The sequence below is a fragment of the Lygodium microphyllum genome, chromosome 4 (genome assembly GCF_053477565.2).
Source record: "Lygodium microphyllum isolate KBCC chromosome 4, Lygodium_microphyllum_v1.1.10, whole genome shotgun sequence".
NCBI classification, from domain to species: Eukaryota; Viridiplantae; Streptophyta; class Polypodiopsida; order Schizaeales; family Lygodiaceae; genus Lygodium; species Lygodium microphyllum.
The window spans coordinates 143,803,754-143,826,379 of NC_141138.1; positions in this window are offsets into that span (position 1 = coordinate 143,803,754).

The window sequence follows — 22,626 nt, forward strand, 5'->3', positions numbered from 1 at the left end:
CCCCTTGGGAACTAAGCCCGAGTTAAATCAAAACAAGAATTCTATTTTTGAGAGCAACACCTGTGATGGTCTTTTTCTTTTCTCAATGAAGTGCAGTGGGTCCTTGTCCTGTGATAATTCAAAAATTCTTGGTTAGTTTTATTACGAAAATTATTTTTAAAAAAATCATCTCAAGACTTTAAAAAAGAGAGATTTAGCATGTGAATCAATCAGTTGTTCTGTTAGTTTAATACAAATCAAAATTTTAACTCTTTTAGGAAGTGTATTATCTTCCTTACGCTTATTCCTAGTACATCTTGTATAAACCCAAATTATTCCTTGGAATTTGTGGTCAAGAATTTCTCTAGGATTACTTTCTTTTTATTTTATGCAGGAGATTTAAAAAAGTCCTATTCTATGAATGCAACTTTTTGTTACTAATGCATAGGATGATGATTTATTTGTTGCCTTTAATAATTAAATTAATAATCAAATATGGTACGTGGGGATTTATGACGAGTATTTGGTTGATGGTATTCACAGATTCATTTGTAATTCTACTACTTGCCATTCCATTTGTAGTGGTTGCACCCACAATGTTATTGGCAGCTCCTGCCTCCATGACCTTCATAATTTTCTTCTTCGGGGCCATGGTCTTTAATCACGAGATTGTAGAGGAAACTTTGGCAATAGAGCTTTGGGTTTTCACAATTAGATTGATGGGGATGGCGATTACTAGAAATTGAGAGAAAATCGAGTAGAGTCTCGATTCTACAAGGAAGTGAAGGAGGCAGAAGAGATGGGATTTGATTCCAAGAGCTAGCAGAGTATCCTCCTTGTCTTCAAGATAGGAATTTCCTTCATCGCGCTCCACTTACCTCACTCCATTTTTCTCTTCTCTCTTGGTTCGAGAAGAGCCTCTTCTCGTAGTTCAGGCTGCCCTTCCAACGGCTCCCCATGCTCCATATTTATAGTTAAATTGAAGAAGAGGGGGCTTATGGGTTGTGGCCAAGAAGAGTTCTTTGTGGAGGGCATCTTGGCAATCTAGTAATCTGGAAGCTTTCAAGATGTAATTCTCAATAAATTCATTATTTGAAGATGAGGTTTCATTTTTAGGTGCATTTCATCATGTTTTAAGTTTGTATCACCTTGGTTTTCATAAATAATTCTCGAATTTCTTAATATCCACTAATTAGAGCCCAGAAATGTAACTTTTTTTATCTATTTTCTACCATTTCTTTGTTATTTTGATTCATATAATGCAAAAATTAAACTCCATTTTACTGATTTGAAACTCAAAGATGAAAAGAACAATACTTTTAACACCAATTCCATTTAAACTATCCATTCCACTTCATTTTTCATTGGAAATAAAAGTACCCAATTAATATAAGAAAGAAAGATCATTAGTTGTATTTGACAATGCTGATGCTTGCTTCTCCTCTTCCTTTATGCTCAACAATCTTGAAACTCCTTAATTATTTTTGTTCCTCGCTAATATCTTCGAATCTATGCTTAATCTTGTTGAAAATCACTCTCTTTATGCAATGAAATAGGCTTCAGAACGAAATGATGAAAGAGGAGATGGAAGAAGTGATCAATTATAGCCAATTGATGCTAAAAATCATGCCAACTGTTGTAGGAAATCATCCACACATTCCAAGAATGATGATGCCCATTTTTTGTGTGTTTTGTCTCACTTCTTGATTATCCCCTTCTTCAGATTTACAAGTTTTACACTTGAACGGGCTCTCTTTGCCACCCTTCCACATCTCTGGTCCATTTCTGTTCCCGCCCATGGCTTCTTGATCCAAATTCTATGCATAAACACTAAAATTTGCCTGCATTCTCTTCCGCCTCCAAAATGTCTACTACTTCCACTAAAAATCTCTCCACATATTTGCCTTCTACCACTTACTAATTTTTTGCTCCCCCTATTTTTTTTTGTCTAAAATAACCCAACTCTCTCCACTTCTAACTCCATCTTAGAGTTATCAAATATGATTTTATGACTTTATTGTTATTAAATTTTATGAAAAATATTGCATAATATAGAGCTAAAGCCATCAAATTTGCATGAAAAATGGTGTAAATATAGCTCTAAATAGGCAATTATTACCAAGAAGGACTTGGTAGAATCTGCTATTGATAAACTTATAGTAAACCAAATTACAGTGCCCTTGATATCTATTGAGGAACCATCTTGAGAACTCATCATTGTTAGGAATCCTCCCCATGAAAAATAGATATAGGCCCAAAGTAGAGAAATCATAATATCTCTAACACAAGCTTTTTAAAAGCAGCTCCATATTGACCTTAAAGACCTCCTTTGCATTGAGTTTGAGCACTTGTTTCCTAGTGCATCTAATCTTTGTCATATCATTGGTGAATGCTTAGGCCATTGCATCTTTAGTTGTCTCACATATGCATCTTTTGCCATCCTAGTGAATTTTCTTAGCAATAGATAGTGATACTCTAGCATCAACTACAACAGAATCAGAACCTAGAGCATCCTCAATAACCCTGTTTTTGTTATACTTATAGCTTCCAAAGATATAACAGGATGTATACCAATTCCTTGTGCAAAGTTCCATAACCCTTTTTCAACCAATATATGATGCATCATATAAGCCCATAGTGGATAGTTGGTTCCATCCAACTTCTCCTTAGCATTTGAATATGTCATTGTGTTAGCCATGGCCATCAATTGCACATGATGCCATATTGCATGTATAGAGGAAATTTGCACAAAACCAACCTATGCTATATTGCACAAGCGCAAACCAAATAAGGCCTTAGTTATGAGAATGAACATTGTCAGAAATTTTGCACAAGAGAACAAAATAGCTTGTGAAGTACTAACAATAGTGCAAATGGAGCTAGAAATAAATTGAACGTGTGTTGAACCTTGTCCCAATCAAAGGAGACAAAGTGGAGCTGTCAAAGACTCTATTGACAAAGAAGTGGGAGCCTACTTTGATACTATTTTTGGATTTAGGATTGTAGAAATGAATGTGCAAGTTGGAGAAGAAGAACCTTGAGAGCACATAATACAAAGTATATTGAGAAGTATCAATATAGAAGATTTACAAGATTGAGTTTGCTAGATTGAAAGAATATATACAAAGCTGAGGGAATAAGACCTCCCAGTGAGGGAAGAAAGTGCTCAATAGTCCTAACTATGTTCACACATATTACTACTCAAATCTGGTAATATGCATGCACATGAAAATTGTCCCTAACATTATTACGTGAAATTATCCCATTGGTTTAAATTATCTAGGATTTTTTTTTTGAACAAAGGAACAATATTTATACAAAGAAAGAAACAAAGAATCATTCTTTTGACATGTGGCATGTGTGGTGGAAACACTTCTACACCTCACTATACTAAGTGAATGGAGCTAGTGATATAGTACTCATTCTTCATCATCATTGTACTCTTATAGCATGCTAGATATGGATAATATATGGAATGCATTCAACTAGATTTAGTTTCCTTTTAGGTGTTACATGGTACTCAAGACATGGAATTATTATATAATGATTTGTTTGATAGGCCAATTTGGCCTCTCTCTCTCTCCACCCACACACACACACACACACACACACACACACACACACTCTCTCTCTCTCTCTCTCTCTCTCTCTCTCTCTCGTTTATTTATTTAGCTATTTGTTTGTAAGTATTTATCTATACATGCATATATACACATATACACACATAGGCATATACACGGTTGTGTTATTCATAGATAGTTGATGTTACCATCCCATAAAGAATGATTGCAGGTTCAAATGTTGATCATGACCACTTGAGAACACCACAAAAGGCTAGGCTTATCACCCCATAGAGGAAGGGATCATCATCCTCATAGTAGAAAGAATGACATTAACCACCACAGAACTCAACCTCTAGCATTTGAGATATGTGTGTGTAAGGATTTGTTTAAAACTCCTATTATATTTTTCTTAGCACAATAATTACCTTATTATATGGTCACACTAAATAAGTATAAAATATGAAAAAGATGTGATATATTGTAATATTATGCACTACATATACACAATCATACCCACTACACTTGATATAAGGTTGTAATGTGCAATCCATATTAGTTCTTAGTTGTGTATTACATTCTACCATGGAGGCATTGCCAAAGAAGCTCAATTTCTAGGCTTGCGAAGCTATACTTCACTTGCTTCACCTTCTTTTTGAGTGAAGGGAAGCAATTGTGCATTTTTCCCACAAAAGACAAAAGGAAATGAGATATATTAGCCATATGGCCACTCCTTAGAGAAATCATATTAGCAAATAGACATCTTACATTTATTGCATTTCATGATAATGCAAGATCAAATAAATACAAAGAAGTGAGCTATTCTAAGAAAAATAGAGTTTTCACTTACTTGATGGCTGTTTAGACTCAATGGCTCCCTTATGCACCATGTCCATTATGAAAGGACTGCCAAATCTCATGAGCTAACTCTTTGTACGAATGTCACATGCAATAATTATGCTTAGTGTACCATGATATTGCACTTCATGTATATATATATATATATATATATATATATATATATATATATAATCACATCCCTAAGTAGGCCCTAGACTAGCTGTTGGTAGTTGCTCTATGTTCATCAAAGGAATATCAAAATTACCTTATAGTGTCGACCCCTAAGTGCGATGTTGTGATCACATTTGCATATTTATTTTTTTGTTTGTTTATTTCTTGAATGTATATAGATGTGAGGTACAGTGAGGCTTTCAACCTTATAAAATGAATGAAAAGTATTGGAGATTGAGAGACTAGACATGAGAATGATTCTGACTCTTCACACCATCGGTGCATTACGATGTTCTTCTCTACATCTTCTTAGTTCGAAAGCACATAGAACATGATGGGTATGCTTTCGGGCTTGTCTCATGGTTCAACATCTTGATGCACTCCCAATTGTCCTTACAAATAGTTTGAAATCAACCAATAGTCATTGGCTCTTAGAATGAGATTGAATATCTAGGATAGACACAATAGTCCATCCTTATGGAGGATCCTTGTATTCTCACTTAGGTAAATATAAACTTCTTGTGGCAATCAAAATTGAAGGCATGCAAACCATATTTTAACGGAGAAGATATAGGAAAGGATATATTACTTGGAAGACCTTTCAAGTACACAACTCAATGTGATGTTGATTATAAGGCACAATGAATACGATTAATCTTTGCCAAGAATCAAGGTAATCATAGCCTTTAGTAAAGGCAACCTCACCTATTTCCAATGATAGGGCAAAGTTCCATCCTTTAAATCAAATCCAAAATCCAATGAGGAGAATAAGAAAGTGCTCAAGGAGTTGCTTACTGTTAAGGAAGAAAAGCAAGAGCCACTTAGCATCAATCCTATCGGTGTCAAGATAATCTATGTGTATGCTGAGAAGACATTGGGTCTCTAGCTATGGGAGTGAATAAGAGTAGTAATGGATGGATAGATGTATATGATGTTAGAGAGATTTTTAAGCGAGGATTAATAGTAGTAAGAGATTAGGCAGATTCTTATATGAGAGTAGAGATGATGATAGAGATTACCCACAACAGAGACCAACGAGAGATGAAACAATACACATGCAAGAGATCATAGGCTCAAAGTATCCAAAAACTAATCCTTGAATAAGAAAACCTATTTACAATGAGTCTTCCCTTCACCATGTCCTATTTCACCCTGTTATATCCAAAAACTCACATCGAACACCAGCTTCTACTTTACTGCTCAGACGAAAAATTTGATGGTTTCGTTGACTCCGAAAGGGGGGTAAAACCTAGGACATCTATCAAAATTCTCTCGGATTGCTCCTTCTCTCTCTTCCCCATCCGAAGTGCTGTTGGTTACTTGAAAACTGTGATCATGTGCCGTCACACGAATTTGGGAGCCCTTTTTTTTGCATGAGATCTCCAAAACTGGCTGACAAGCACTTCCTTTTCTACACCTTTTTAGGATATTTATAAAAAATAATATCCAAAATATCAAAAATAGGCCCAAAGTATCCAAAAATTCTGTAAGTTTGAACCATCCATATTATGGACACTAACACTGATGGATAAAATAACATTGACTCTCTAGATTAATAAGAAAGTCGAATGATGATGCACTCGAGGGTTTTTCACATCGTGTCCATGTAGTGGCATGACATCCATCCCCTCCAAACTTGCACATCCTCCAGTATGTGCCACATAGTTCATCTTCATGTGGCTCAGTATTTTCATCTCCATCCCTACATCTTCATCGTCCTCTTGATCATCCAAGTCAACATAAATCTATTCTTCATCTCACACATGTTTTTCAATTGTTTCACTTGCATTCCGTTGCTTAAAACTCTTGATCCTCTTTCTTGTAATAGAAAACTTCAAATCTCTACCATCTAACTCACACAAAGAATATGTCATGTTATCATGTACATGCTTCACAATATAAGGACCAAGCCATCTCTTAGAAACATTTATGAGTGTACTATGTTGACTGTCAAGACTACTGTCACAGACTAACACCCAATCTCCTTTCTTAATGGGTCTTGGAAAAAGCATGTGTTTCTTGTCAAACCTATCTTTATTCTTCAACTTGGCATATTTTAGATGCATGGTTACAATCTCGATGTCTTAAATCCTCCTTTCTAGTTGTCGAATCTGCAAAGGAAGAAGGTCCTTCCTGTTCATATCATTCTCCCAAGGTAGCACACTCCAAGTAGTAATAACATCCTCAATAGGCATAAAAAGCTTTTGGCCATACATCAACTTAGTGCACATATATCCACCCATTGTACTATGTGTAGTGCGATCAACCCATAAAGCATACGAAAGTAGCTTGGGCCACTCTTGAATCATTCGTCTTCATGCCTTGGCTAAAGCTTTGATGATAGGCAGGTGTCTGAATTCACTTTTGCAATTGCCTTCAGGGTTGTATGCTGAAAGGAGAGCAAGCTTTATTCCTAACCTAAAAAAGAATTCCCTAGCTTCTTCTGCATCCAACTCTCCTCAATCTCTAGTTATCTTTCCAACACAACCATAGTGGCAAATAACATCTCCCAAAAGAAATTTACATATTGCACTTGTATCCTTTGTTATGTCCAACCTTCCACTTGATTTGTTAGATCTTCCATGGCAAGTACAATATATCACATTTGCCAAAGTCCCATAGGCATAGTCACCAAGTCAACCACCCATTTGTAATGCATGGCTAATGGATAGGTAGGATGTAGACCATCATGATATCGCACATTGGAATACTTTTGGCAAGTAGCACACCTTTCCACCAATATCTTTCTTTGATCTTCGTAAAAATGGTCCACACACCTTGATGACTAGCCCATAGACTCTCACAAAACTCTTTGATAATTTGTTGTTGAGTCTCCTCATCACATATTACCCTTTGTGGAGTCTTGTTTCTTTGCTTTGGATGCTTCCATAGATGGCCATTCTTCAAGAAATACTTGTAAGAATTTATTTGGATTCTCTTGAACTCCTGATCAGTCCATCCCTCTTGCTTAGTCAAAGTGCTCAAGTAGTGGCCAATAAGCAGCTACTCACCACTATACATGTCTTTGAAAATGATCCAAGAGAAGATGCACAACAACAATGATCTCACTGAACATAAGAAGTGGAGTAGAAAATTGTACCAACATCATCTCCTTCTTACTTTGGGTTCAAGGACTTGATGTAAGCAATCCATCACAACATAGCAATATTTAGAGTTGAGCAACTAGTGATCATCCCAAGCAAAGATAGACAATCTGTCTTGACAACCACTGATGCACCAATAAAGTATTATTTATCAGGCTTCAATGCAATGACCACTCCCCATAATTCCCTCTTAACTTGTTGATAATTTCATTGTCGAGGAATTAAAACTTTGGCTCCAAACTACATAGCATATTTGTTTCCCTCTTCATCATCTTATCCAATAGCCCACACAATTCATGTTGGACTAGTATCCACTGTAATAATGATAGGCCTTCCACACTCATAATTTACTTTCCTTAAGGTAGGTGTAGATAACAATAAATGTTTCAATTTCCTCATTGCCTTTGTATGTGATCCATGCCAATGAAAATTTTGACCTTTCCTCAACAATTGATAGAGTGCATCTGCTACATGTGCAAAATGTGGAATCCAAAAAATATAGAAAACACATGCACCCAAGAATTGTCTCACCTCAGTTATGAAAGTACAAGTCTCCTTCATCTTTTGAATGGCTTCAACCTTTACTAGAGAAGGCCTTCGGCCACCATAAGGCCCACACATATGTTCCACAATCAAAACTTCCTTAACTCCAAAAACTGACTTTGGCCCCATAAAGAGTAAGATTTACCTCTTCTAACCTAGATAAGGTATTCTCACAATAAAAAATATGATCTATCACAAACTTGCGACACCCTTTGGAATCCATTGTCTCATCCTCGACCCCTTCTTTGCACCCTTTTATAGTGCACATAATCAAAAAAGGCACAGTAACTTGTGGTATGAAGTCACGAAGGATTTTGTTCATCCCATTCATCATATGTGCAACTGAGTTGGTTGCTCCCTGAGGTAAGGTACACATCCTTACTAAACCCCAAAGGTGTCCTCATAGTTGTGAAATCCTTGCTATCCACATCCAATTGAAATTGATCATATCCAATGTAGAGATCTTCCATAGAATAAATCGTCCTTCTTGCAAAAGTTTCTACAAAGTCGTCCACAATTGGACCTGCACCAATATTCTTGATAGTCACTTTGTTCACCGATTGCATATCCTATATAAACATCAAAGCTCCATTCTTATTTGGCATGGTGAACCACCTATTTGAATATGGAGCACAAGAGAGCTCCAAAATACCCATCATGATTTTTTCATTCAACAACTCAATCGACTTTGGTAAGTGAGCCTTAGGAACAGGAATAGATCTCAAGTTCCAAGGCACATGAGGCACCATGAAAATAACCATTGGAGCAACAACACTAGGATCTACACATCCAATTTCATGCGATTGAAAAGCAAAGGCCTTACCATGTTTTGATAGCATCTCTTGGAAGCACTTTTCCTCCTCTGGTGTAAGAAATCCCTTGCATCCAATCTTCAATTCCTTTAAAGTCTCTGGTGTAAATGTATGTCCAATTCTTTGTGGATCTCGTAGGTTTGGTTGTTGAGAGGTTTGATTCATTTTCTCTCTCCTATTAAAAAGTAGAGGTTGTGCAATAGGTTTTACCTTTTAAGTGACATTTTTGTACTTGGTCTCCACATGCACTTTTGGTCCTTCACTTGCTTTGGAACACATGCCTTCTTTGAAGACTTCAATCACTTTGTACATGTCCACTGAACATACTTTGACAACTTCATTGCCTTCCTCTAGATTTGGATCAACTATGGCTGCAAGCTCTCCAGTGGTCTCAACAAAAGAAACTTCTTCAAAAACTCCTAAAATCCCTTCATCATCTTCAATCACGCCACTTTCCTTCAAGCTCTTTTGAACATTACCAACATGCTGTTGTTTCTTTCTTTACAAGTATTGAAACTTGCTAAAACATATGGAACCTTCTACTATTAGCCCTATAAATCCTATAGAAAAAGCTTTCTTACCTTCTAAGTTAGGCGAGAATCTTTTTCTTTGTGTACCATCATAGTCTCGCTTTACGATGGTACATGTAGAAAACCCATCATATCTCGATGCACTTTGAATGCCTTGCTAATCTTTGGTAAAGGATGCTCACAAAAGCTTTCTCAATTCCTCTCATGATCCACACATACGGTCAAGAACTAAACAACATGCTGCCCATCACAACTTCTTATTAGCATAAGCATCATCCATCACCTTAGTCTCCATCATCCATCACCTTAGTCTCCATATGGAATGCATTAATATATGGTTGTCCAAGAATCGAAGGGTAAGAAGACATATCCTATACAAAGAAATTCTACTCATATCAAACATCTCCAATAGTCACGTTCACATTAGGACAAGGACTATACAAATCCCCAAATAAGTTTTTGTAGCCCGAGTTCTCCACCCATGATCCGTATCAATCAGCCACTTTCCTTTGGAGTAGAGACTCTTTGACATAAGATTAATTTTTGAACCATGATCTATGAGTGCAACACATGGCTCATCAAGATCACCAACCTTAAGTAGAGTCTCTCTCGTAGACCTAGCCCAATGATTCCTTGAATAATGTATTTTGTGAAAGACTTCAGATTCCTCATCATACTCAAATCGAACTTGCTTTATTTATCTCAAAAAAATTGATTACAATCCACCACGCTTCTTGCATCTTTATCTTCATGTGCATGTGCCCCATATACCTCATGTATACCCTATATCCCTTGGGACTTTAAGGTTCTCTCCATCTCCTTGTGAGCGAGGATTGGTAGGATCTCCCAAATCTTGTCGCTTCCTCTTGATGACATCAATGATCTCCTCATGAAATTTAGAAATTCCAAGTACCTCTCCCAAATTAAACTCCACCTTGCTATTGAGAATTCTTTCTTCCAACAATTTCTTCACACCTATAGCCAATTCAATGCCAAATTGCAATTTCTAAGCTAGAGTTTTAGATTTACCTTGGCACATCTTCCATAGGTACTTTGGGTATAGGAACATCATGTGGAGTTGCATCACGAGGTAACTCTATCTCCTTTCTTCCACTTCCCCTTGTTGCCCTCTTTGATGTACCTTCATTGCTTTCTTCTCATTTGCACTTTTCTTCAACAATAGCTTCATTGTTTTGGATCCTAACAATGTATGCATATAGTGACAAAGAGTCTACAAGATCATTCCAACTTGTTGTTTGTCAAATACATTACCAACTTGGTGCAAAGCATCCCTAGAGCAACCTTCCCTCTTTCTGCTGTCTTTACTGTATAAGGCCAAAGCTCATTAACCTGTTCAAACTTCTCATTTTGATACATCTTCCACCTACAAGCCATATATAGCCACTTCCATAATGGCTAAAGCATGTCTAGTCGACATATTATCCACAAATTTTCTCATACCACCTTTTCCAAAGTTGGTACCAAGAGGTAAACTCATCTCCTGCAAATGAATTCTACCATCTTTAAAGAAGGCAACACATTTATCTAGCGAATCTTTGAATGAATCACAATCCTTTCGAAATTGATCAGTACTATCACACCATATGCATCTCGAAATAGAACCTCCACGAGTTTGAGGTCTTTGCTAAGAGAGTTGTCCTTTTTCTTCAAGTCTTGAAAACTTCAATTGCAACTCTCTCATACCTTTCACCAACTCATCCAAAATTGAGTCTTCAACTTTGGGACTTACAGTTATTGGCTTGGTTACTTGCTCCATTGAAGTAGAAGCTGGAACAATACTAGCCCCACAACCATATTGTCCCTTCATTTTTGTCTCTTTGCAAGTAAAGAAACAACATCTTCCACCTCTTTCCAAATAAGTTTTTAGTCCTTGTTCAGCATCCTTATCTTCCAAAAGTACCTTAAGACTTCTTTGAAGTGTAGGGTTAGCGCAACCTGTAAGAAAAGTTCAGTCTTTTCAACCTCAAGAGATTGTTGTTCCTTGTTTGATAATTGAGAGTATTTACGCTCAAACTCTTGCAGCAATTCTATAGAAGGAGGAGACTTAGAGCTAGGTTGGATTAATATGAATACGTGATTTATATAATTTGAAAAATATGGGACTATTATATGACGGCTCCTAAAAATACGGAGTATAATATGAAGATACATCGAGAAAAATAGTGATTATTGGATTGGATTAAGAAGATGATTATTGTAAAAACTATTTTGTATGAAAAGATATATAATTTGAAACAATATTTTGTTTGAAAAATTTCTTTTGTATGCAAGAATATTCTCTTATAGAAATGTAGAATACATGATTCATGATATATTTGACCGATTTTTGTAATTAAGGGATTGTGAAAACAAAAGTAGAGGTTTATAAACAATCAAATTGTAATGTGTTGTTTAAGTATAAAATTTAGCTTAATTTCCTCTTCTGAGATTAATAAGATTAAAAGATTAGGATATCAAAGTAAAAATGGTACAATTTGAATTCATTCTTCAAGCAAACATGTCAAGGGTAAAGGAAAACTATTTAGGGTTAAGATAAATGTAATGTCACCCCCCCCCCCCCCCCCCCCCCCCCCCCCCCCCGCAGTGACCCCCATGCCTACCCCCCCATAAGAACTCATCCCCCCTAAAGTTTTTCAAATTTTTTTGAATTTTTTTAAAAAATTTCCCTCTCTCTCCCCCTGTCGTGTGCATGGCGGAGAGAGAGAGAGAGAGAGAGAGAGAGAGAGAGAGAGAGAGGGTGAGGTGTGGGAGATGGGGGGGCCATGCAGCCCCCAGGTGGCGGGTGGCACCGCCTTGCCACCTCCCCCCCTTCACCTATAAAGCGCCCCCTCCTCTGCATCGTGGGCGGCAAGCTCTCCCCCACTGCTTGCAGTAGGCGTCAGCCATCCTGCCTTGTCATTCTGCCCAACGGCCAGCAGGCATCACCCCCCCTGGCTCGTTGACTGCTCAGCGGCCCAGTAGGCATCACTCTCCCTATTTTGGCAGGCAGTTCACCTTTTCCCCCCTTTGGTTGGACACGGCAGTACCCCCCCCCCCCCCCCCCCCCCCCCCCCCCCCCCCCCCCTCCGCGTTGTAATCAGGAAAAGAAGAGAAGAAGTAGAAGAAGAAGAGGAGAGGAGAAGGAGAGGAAGAAGAGAGAGTGAGTAGAGGAAGAGAAGAAGAGAAAAAAAGAGAGGAAGAGAAGTAATGAGAGAGGAGGAGAAGAAGAAGAGAAGAAGGAGAAGAAGGGAAGGAGAAAAGAAGAAGAAGAGAAGCAGTGAGAGAGAATGAGAAGAAGAAGAGAAGAAGGAGAAGAAGAAGAAGAAGAGAGAAAGAAGTAGAAGAGGAAGAGAAGAGACAGATAAAAGAAGAGGAAAAGAAGGAGAAGAGAGAGAGATTAATATGATAGGGGAAGGGGGATATAGCTAGTGGAAGATAGAATCAGACCGTCATGCTGATATATATACAGAGAGAGAGAGAGAGAGAGAGAGAGAGAGAGAGAGAGAGAGAGAGAGAGAGAGAGAGAGAGAGAGAGAGAGAGAGAGAGAGAGAGAGAGAGAGAGAGAGAGAGAGAGAGAGAGAGAGAGAGAGAGAGAGAGAGAGAGAGAGAGAGAGAGAGGGGTGAACGTTAGAGATTATCTCTAGCCAAGGCGATTTTCAAAGTCACGAACACTATCGGACTTTCATCTCCCTCATCGGATTGGTGACCACTTGCGAGCTGCCCTTGAACAAAGCCACCACATCAAGGACCCAGGGTGAAGGATCGTGTATGCAAGATGACTCCAAAGATAACGCTTACTAAGAGTACTAGCGCGAAAGCCGCGGTCGAAGATAGAAATGCCAATGGAGTCGCAACCAACCGTAACATCTCGTCACCCTCTCTCCACATCTAGGTGACCCGTAAAACTCGAAAGGAACTTCTGTCTTTCATTGTACACATAATTCAATCTATAAGCATGATTTATCACATGAAATGAAAGGAATTTCTAATCTATTCTTGCATAGGATGCAAACTTATTAAGGCTTAGTACGAGTCATATAATGTTCAGTTGAGGTTATGACATAGATTGCATCCTAAATAAATTTATAATCAATATCAAAACTGCTCTCTTAAACATCTAAGTTGTCCTACACTATGATGTATCCATTCAGGAATTTAATACATATTTAAGAAATTTCCTACGACACAATAGTTGTTGTGATATATGTTTACCTTTGCAAACACCTGCACAAAGGTGGATACACTAGGGTCTAGAGGTTATCAATGCATGAACTTCTCATTGCATATCACTTTAATGGGGCTAATAGGGTGGAAAGGTGATAAGAGTGGCTATTGCATTGGTATGCTCCAAGCGCATGAGGAGTGAATTTGACTAGAAAAATTTTGCATAGTATCACACTTAAAGATAGAAGGTTAGAAGATGTTGCATTTACTTAAAGTTGATGTCCAACTGATGACCAACAAGGAGGGTTTATTGCCATACCTTGAAAACTTAAGAACCCAACTCCAAGGACTTAGTCGTTTCTTTTCCAACAAAGGGTTGTCCATCAAAGGCTCTATGGTTGTGAAACTCAATGAACTAGACAGATTGTCAAGTAAGACGCAACCATCGAGGGCCGCGCAAGACAAAAGGACCTAGAAGGAACTTGCTAAATCGACCCTGCGAAGCCCTAACCCAAGGGGGAGAGCGAACTTTAGGGTAGTTGATTCATGCTAAGCATGTTGCTCGGAACTGTTGAAATGGTTTTAACAAAGGTTGGCCTTGTTAAAGATGGATTGTTGACCCAAGTTATGCTCGGTTGTTTGGAAAGGTTGTAAAAGTGATTTGATACATCCAAGTTAAATTCTGGTTGTGCATGCAATGGGATTGCGATGCCTTGAAGTAAGAGGTTGTGCATTCAACTGTTTGTTGATGTGGTTTTGGATGCTAATCCAAGTTGTTTGTGATTGATGATTGCATGGTCGGGTCTGAGGTGACTGATTGCCATGGAAATAAAAGGGATGTTTTCCCTAGTAATTGTTATTAAGATGGTTGCTTCAGTTGTGGTTGATTTCCTAAAGGGATAATTAAGGAAGGATGGCGCTAGCTTACCCCCACGAACTGCCAAATCCTAACCAAGGGGGCTGTGAATCCGCGCCAGGATTGTGGACCGAACCCGTTGCGAGAGGTCTCTCCGTGGAAATTACTTGGTATAGGAGGACGCTTGGGTGATAGTGGGGGCTCTGGCCGTAAATCCCAATGCCTCTGGGCCTTACACAAGTGTTCTACGTAACTCGAGATGGGATCTTGAGGCCTTGATACTAGTTACAAGGTGGAATCTTGGTAGGATAAAACCTTCGGGGTTGTTGCCGGGAGATGAAAGGATTTTTCTGCGGAGGCAGAAAGGAGCACATAATTCTCCTGTATGGGCAAGGGACACACATTAATCCAAGGATAAGTTAAGGAAGTGTTTGATCTTGTTTTATCTTGTCTTCATGTCTGTGGCCTAAATTACGTAAAGGAACCTGTGATTAATGGGTTAATTAAGGAAGCTACCTTTATATGTCAAACACAATGTGGTAGGTAATTAGATAACTGAAACAACCCCGGAGGGAAGTGTGGTGGATGGACTGATGGGTCTATCCTACGGAAGGGTGGTCTTGGTTAGCCGAGAGCTTTCCTCAAAGGAAATGTTAACGAGAAATGTTAGGTTAAGTCGGACTTCAGGTCTCGATCCTAATGGGAACGGTCGGATAAGTTCCGTTGCGGGGCAGACTCGAGAGACCCTAGTTGGCAAATCCCATGTCATTCCTTGCGAGTGCCAGGCGGCGTCTTCTAGATATATCTCTTGATGGATTGCTAAGACGTGTCTCGCGATTTGAGGAGCGGGCACGTTACAGTTGGTATTAGAGCAAAACTTCATAATAATACATGATTGATTAATGTTCAGTTCATAAACATATCCTAAACAGAAATAACCTAAGTGGTATGGCTTGATTGTTAGGCACCTTCTGCACCCCCGAATTCTAACACGCAAGAGAAGAAGTTCCTTCTCAAGCAAATTAAGCCACCTGAGTTTGATGGCACGGGAAGGGCTGTTCAAGCTGATGCCGAGATCTGGATTGAGTCCATGGAGGACTATTTTGAGGCAGCAGGAACTGCACCTGCTAACTAAGCCATGCTCGCCAAACTTAAGCTTACATGCGAAGCGAGACTTTGGTGGAAACAGTGGCGTAGAGACCAAGCAATCTCGGAGGGGATAGTCACTTGGAATAAGCTTAAGGAAGCTGTGCGAGGGAGGTATTTGCCACCTGCCTACCGCACACAAAAGATGAATGAATTCTATGACTTGAAGCAGCTAGGATTATCCCTTGAAGCATACTATTCGAAGTTTGTTTCATCCTAAAGTATGTACCCCTGATGGATATGACACAACAGGTGTCAAAGTTCTGTGCTAGGTTGAATCCACCCATAAACACTCGATTGGAATCAATGCGCCCAATGGACTTGCAAGACACATTACTCCGAGCAAATCCAATCATCCAAGAACTTAAATCAGGCAACTATGATGAAGATGACTCACGAGATCAAGACAAGAGGTGCCACAAGTGCGGAGAGATGGGACACATCCATAAGAGATGTCCCAACCGCCGATGCTTCCACTGCAATGAACTAGGACGCATCCAAACAGATTGTCTTGAGTTGGACCCTGAGAATCAGGAAAGTGCGGTCAAACGAAGCCGTCTAAAATCTACATTTGGCTCATATTATGAACCATATAATGATGAAGGCCTGGACCCTGTTGTGACCTTTGAGGATGACTAGATATCCTAGGAAGATCTTCTTGAGGTAATAAGTCTTGTACTTGGAATAAATCCTATTGAATCCCATGAGTTGTGACAAGTTGTTATTTTAAGTTGAGAATTTGAGTAATCAAAGTAGTGCAGCGAAAGTGTGGTGGGTCCTAACCCACAGGCTATAAGCCCCAATTCTGCTTGTATTCCCCAGTTTCTCTCGAGATGAAGACATCTCGATTCCTCTAAGGGGGAGAGGATGTAATATCTCCCCCCCCCCCCTCATGGCCCCCGTGCCTTCCCCCCCATAGGAACTCACCCCCCTAGAGTTTTTTAAAAAAAATTGAATTTTTATAAAAAACTCTCCCTCTCTCTCCCCCTGCCGTGTGCATAGCACACAGAGAGAGAGAGAGAGAGAGAGAGAGAGAGAGAGAGAGAGAGAGAGAGAGAGAGAGAGAGAGAGAGAGAGAGAGAGAGAGAGAGAGAGAGAGAGAGGGGGGTGAGGTGTGGGAGATGGGGGGGCCATGCTACCCCCAGGTGGCGGGTGGCACCGCCTTGCCACCTCCCCCCTCCACCTATAAAGCACCCCCGCTCTCTGGGTCATGGGTGGCAAGCTCTCCCCCACCACTTGCAGCAGGCGTCACCTCTCTTGCCTTGTCATTCTGCCCACCAGCAGGCATCACCCCCCCTTGGCTCATCGACTTGCTCAGCGGCCTAGTAGGCGTCACCCTCCCCATTTTGGTAGGCAGTTCGGCCTTTTCCCTCTTTGCTTGGACACGGTAGTACCCCCCCCCCCCCCCCCCCCCAGCATTGTAATTAGGAAAAGAAGAGAAGAAGTAAAAGAAGAAGAGGAGAGGAGAAGGAGAGGAAGAAGAGAGAGCGAGTAGAGGAAGAGAAGAAGAGAAAAAAAGAGAGGAAGAGAAGTAGTGAGAGAGGAGGAGGAGAAGAAGAAAAGAAGGAGAAGAAGGGAAGGAGAAAAGAAGAAGAACAGAAGCAGTGAGAGAGAAGGAGAAGAAGAAGAGAAGAAGGAGAAGAAGGAGAATAAGAGAGAAAGAAGTAGAAGAGGAAGAGGAGAGAGAGAGAAAAGAAGAGGAAAAGAAGGAGAAGAGAGAGAGATTAATATGATAGGGGAAGGGGGATATAGTTAGTGGGAGATTGAATCAGATCGTCATGCTGAGAGAGAGAGAGAGAGAGAGAGAGAGAGAGAGAGAGAGAGAGAGAGAGAGAGAGAGGGGGGGGGGTGAAAGTTAGAGATTATCTCCAGCCAAGGCGATTTTCAAAGTCACGAACACTATCAGGCTTTCATCTCCCTTTTCGGATTGGTGACCACTTGCGAGCCGCCCTTGAACAAAGCCACCACATCAAGGACCCAGGGTGAAGGATCGTGTATGCAAGATGGCTCCAAAGAGAAAGCTTACTAAGAGTACTAGCGCGAAAGCTGCGGTCAAAGATAGAAATGCTAGTGGAGTCGCAACCAACTGTAACATCTTGTCACCCTCTCTCCACATCCAGGTGACCCGTAAAACTCAAAAGGAACTTCTGTCTTTCATTGTACACATAATTCAATCTATAAGCATGATTTATCACATGAAATGAAAGGAATTTCTAATCTATTCTTGCATAGGATGCAAACTTATTAAGGCTTAGTACGAGTCATATAATGTTCAGTTGAGGTTATGACATAGATTGCATCCTAAATAAATTTATAATCAATATCAAAACTGCTCTCTTAAACATCTAAGTTGTCCTACACTATGATGTATCCATTCAGGAATTTAATACATACTTAAGAAATTTCCTACGACACAATAGTTGTTGTGATATATGTTTACCTTTGCAAACACCTGCACAAAGGTGGATACACTAGGGTCTAGAGGTTATCAATGCATGAACTTCTCATTGCATATCACTTTAATGGGGCTAATAGGGTGGAAAGGTGATAAGAGTGGCTATTGCATTGGTATGCTCCAAGCGCATGAGGAGTGAATTTGACTAGAAAAATTTTGCATAGTATCACACTTAAAGATAGAAGGTTAGAAGATGTTGCATTTACTTAAAGTTGATGTCCAACTGATGACCAACAAGGAGGGTTTATTGCCATACCTTGAAAACTTAAGAACCCAACTCCAAGGACTTAGTCGTTTCTTTTCCAACAAAGGGTTGTCCATCAAAGGCTCTATGGTTGTGAAACTCAATGAACTAGACAGATTGTCAAGTAAGACGCAACCATCGAGGGCCGCGCAAGACAAAAGGACCTAGAAGGAACTTGCTAAATCGACCCTGCGAAGCCCTAACCCAAGGGGGAGAGCGAACTTTAGGGTAGTTGATTCATGCTAAGCATGTTGCTCGAAACTGTTGAAATGGTTTTAACAAAGGTTGGTCTTGTTAAAGATGGATTGTTGACCCAAGTTATGCTCGGTTGTTTGGAAAGGTTGTAAAAGTGATTTGATACATCCAAGTTAAATTCTGGTTGTGCATGCAATGGGATTGCGATGCCTTGAAGTAAGAGGTTGTGCATTCAACTGTTTGTTGATGTGGTTTTGGATGCTAATCCAAGTTGTTTGTGATTGATGATTGCATGGTCGGGTCTGAGGTGACTGATTGCCATGGAAATAAAAGGGATGTTTTCCCTAGTAATTGTTATTAAGATGGTTGCTTCAGTTGTGGTTGATTTCCTAAAGGGATAATTAAGGAAGGATGGCACTAGCTTACCCCCACGAACCGCCAAATCCTAACCAAGGGGGCTGTGAATCCGCGCCAGGATTGTGGACCGAACCCGTTGCGAGAGGTCTCTCCGTGGAAATTACTTGGTATAGGAGGACGCTTGGGTGATAGTGGGGGCTCTGGCTGTAAATCCCAATGCCTCTGGGCCCTACACAAGTGTTCTACGTGACTCGAGATGGGATCTCAAGGCCTTGATACTAGTTACAAGGCAGAATCTTGGTAGGATAAAACCTTTAGGGTTGTTGTCGGGAGACGGAAGGGCTTTTCTGCGGAGGCAGAAAGGAGCACATAATTCTCCTGTATGGGCAGGAGACACACATTAATCCGAAGATAAGTTAAGGAAGTGTTTGATCTTGTTTTATCTTGTCTTCATGTTTGTGGCCTAAATTACGTAAAGGAACCTGTGATTAATGGGTTAATTACAGAAGCTACTTTATATGTCAAACATAATGTGGTAGGTAATTAGATAACTAAAACAACCCCGGAGGGAAGCGTGGTGGATGGACCGATGGGTCTATCCTACGGAAGGGTGGTCTCAGTTAGCCGAGAGCTTTCCTCAAAGGAAATGTTAACGAGAAATATTAAGAAAAGTCGTCTTGATCCTAATGGGAACGGCCGGATAAGTTTCATTGTGGGGCAGACTCAAGAGACCCTAGTTGGCAAACCTCGTGTCATTCCTTGTGAGTGCCGGGCGGCGTCTTCTAGATATATCTCTCGATGGACTGCTAAGATGTGTCCCACGATTTGAGGAGCAGGCATGTTATAGTAAGTGACTCATAAAGTACATGATTAACTCATAAACAAGACTTGTGTAAACAAGTGACTAATGAATAAGACTCATGAATGATTGGATCACAAATTACATGATTGCAATGCAACTAACTTGTATACAATTAGACATAGAACACATGATTAACTCCAAATGATTCAATGGAAAAGTACATGATTATGATGCAACTAACTTGTATACAACTGAAAACAAACCACACAATTGAAGAAATCTTAGTGTATATAAATTGAGACAATGGTCAAAGTATAAGTTATGAATGTTGTTTACAATGCATATCAAAGCATGTAAATCAATACAATTTAGGAAATGCCAACACATGTAGATTATAAGCCATTTTTACAACACAATTGTGTCTCTATTTACCAAAAAAAAAACTCATATGTATTTGATGGCTTGGCCTCCTTGATGCTTGAAGTGTTTGCCTTGTTGACATTGGAAGTATATGCCTCACTGACATTTGAAGGGCTTGCCCCATCGTATACATTCCCTCGACTCATTATTTGCATGAGGTTAGCCATAACCTTATTGAGGTCCCACTTATCATTGCTTTGGTTTTTTATTGCATTAGCTCTAATGTATTAGAGCTCTTCTAGTAGATCAACAACATACTATCTTGCCTTGTCTCTTTCTCTTCACAACACATCATTTCCTTTTGTGAGGTTCTTCACCAATTCTTTCATCAGTAAATCTCTTTCATTCTAGAGAGTCTTGTATTGCTCTATTATCATTGTGCATGTAATGTGTATTTTGGTGCTCAGTTCTCTCTTATTGCCATAGCCTTGGTTTGTGCCCTTCCTAAGTTAGTATTAGTATTTATAGGCTTGTCTATCCAATCCACTTTCCATTTCAAGTTGTCATGAATATAGCTTTGTTGGGCAAGGTATATAGGAACTTGCATGTTATGAGGCATCACCTTCTCCACTTCTACGAAGCATTTGAGAAGGACCTTGGCCAAATCAACATGTTGGCAATCATTGGACTATAGGGGGGAGACGTCCTTGCAATTTCCCAATTTGAAGAAGGCACATATATTTTTATTGGCATAAAGTTTGTGTCCTCATTGTTTCAAGGATGACTCGAAGTTGTGACTGATGATCTTTATCACTTTTTGAGTAGATTAGGATGTCATCAAAGAAGACAAGGACATAGTTGTCAAGATAGGGCCTAAAAATATATTCCATTAACCCGTTGAAGGTTGCAGGTGCATTCGTCAATCTAAAAGACATCATGACAAATTTGTAATGGCCATATCTCATGTTGAAGGTAGCCTTTGGAATGTTTTCTTCTTTGATCCTTATTTGGTAATAACTTGACTTAGATCTTGACTTAGATCAATTTTTGAGAAGATCTTTAAGAAATACTTTAGACATAATTGTCTCACCTCCTTTAGACTATATGGTGGTAAATTCTCACATGTAATATCATCTGTGAGTTTCAACAAGTAGGATGGTCTTGCTCTAAAAACTCTTAAATCTTTGATCCATGATTTGCCACACTTCTACTACAATAGCAAATGATAGAAAAAATCATATTATGTTTAAAGTGTAGTAAACATTATGTTTGAATAAAACACAATACAACATGACTAATGTTTAAGGTAGAGTAACAATTAATTATCTCATAAATAAATTGTTTATGATCACTATATATATATGTTTAAGTTAGTGTTGATATATGCTAAGCACATTTCCTAGGATATTTCAATTTACTAGCTTGAGCATGCTATTGTTTGCGATGAGTTTATAAAAAAAATCAATTCATTCTAAACATGGTGCAATTTTCAAGATGCAAGCACATTGCACCAATGTTTTCTATTATCTTAGGATTTCTTTTTTCTAATTCTAAACACATTGATATAGGATAGATGCGACCTAACACGAATGTGTTCTTATCCTAATGTCTATTTGATCTTAATCCTAAAGATATTGGTGTAGGATGCATATAAACTAGCACCAATGTGTCACTAAAATCTAATCAGTACAAGGGATTAAGCCCATAGACGACCCCAATGACATGTTTTTTTAACTTAAAGAGACCTTACAGGTGCATCTATAGTCATGATAAAAATCTCGTCAGAAGAGTTGCATCCAACATCATGTTTACTTCATGTTGTATACACACAATTTTATGTGACTTTATGAATATGGTTTTTTTTGCAATTTTGATGGTCTTATTCATGTGATTATTAACATCAACATAGGAAAAAAAAGAACAAGGAGTTGCTAGTTACATAAGTGTGGTCGAAGCCACACTTTTGCAACTAGTAGCTCCTTGGTTTTCTTTTACCTTCACTTTCATGCATATTGCACATTGTTTATATGAACTTAACCCACATTGTCTTAAAATATATACACAACATCATTGCATAATATAACAAAATGTTAAAGGGAAAAAAAGATATATATGAAATTGTACTATTGCTTGCATTATAACTAAATATATGAGTTTAAAAAGATGACAAGTTTGGCTTGCATATAATATTTGAAAATTGAAAGCTACTAAAGCTTTAAATAAGGCATCTTAATGAGCATGACTTTATGATGTCGAGACCTAAAATGGGCCCATAGCGGCTCTCTCATACTCAGCTCACTATCGAATCTTAAATATCCACCCCCTATGGCCATGTAACCATGAGAAATTGGAAGAATGGTTGGAAAACCCTTCACTAGTTTAGAATATTGCATTGTAGTTCAATCACTAATTTCCTAGTCCCAAATTCCAAGCAAGAGGTTTCTCCACATAATGGCATCTAATATGCCATATAAATATCACTTAGGCACCTTCCAACTAAATATCGT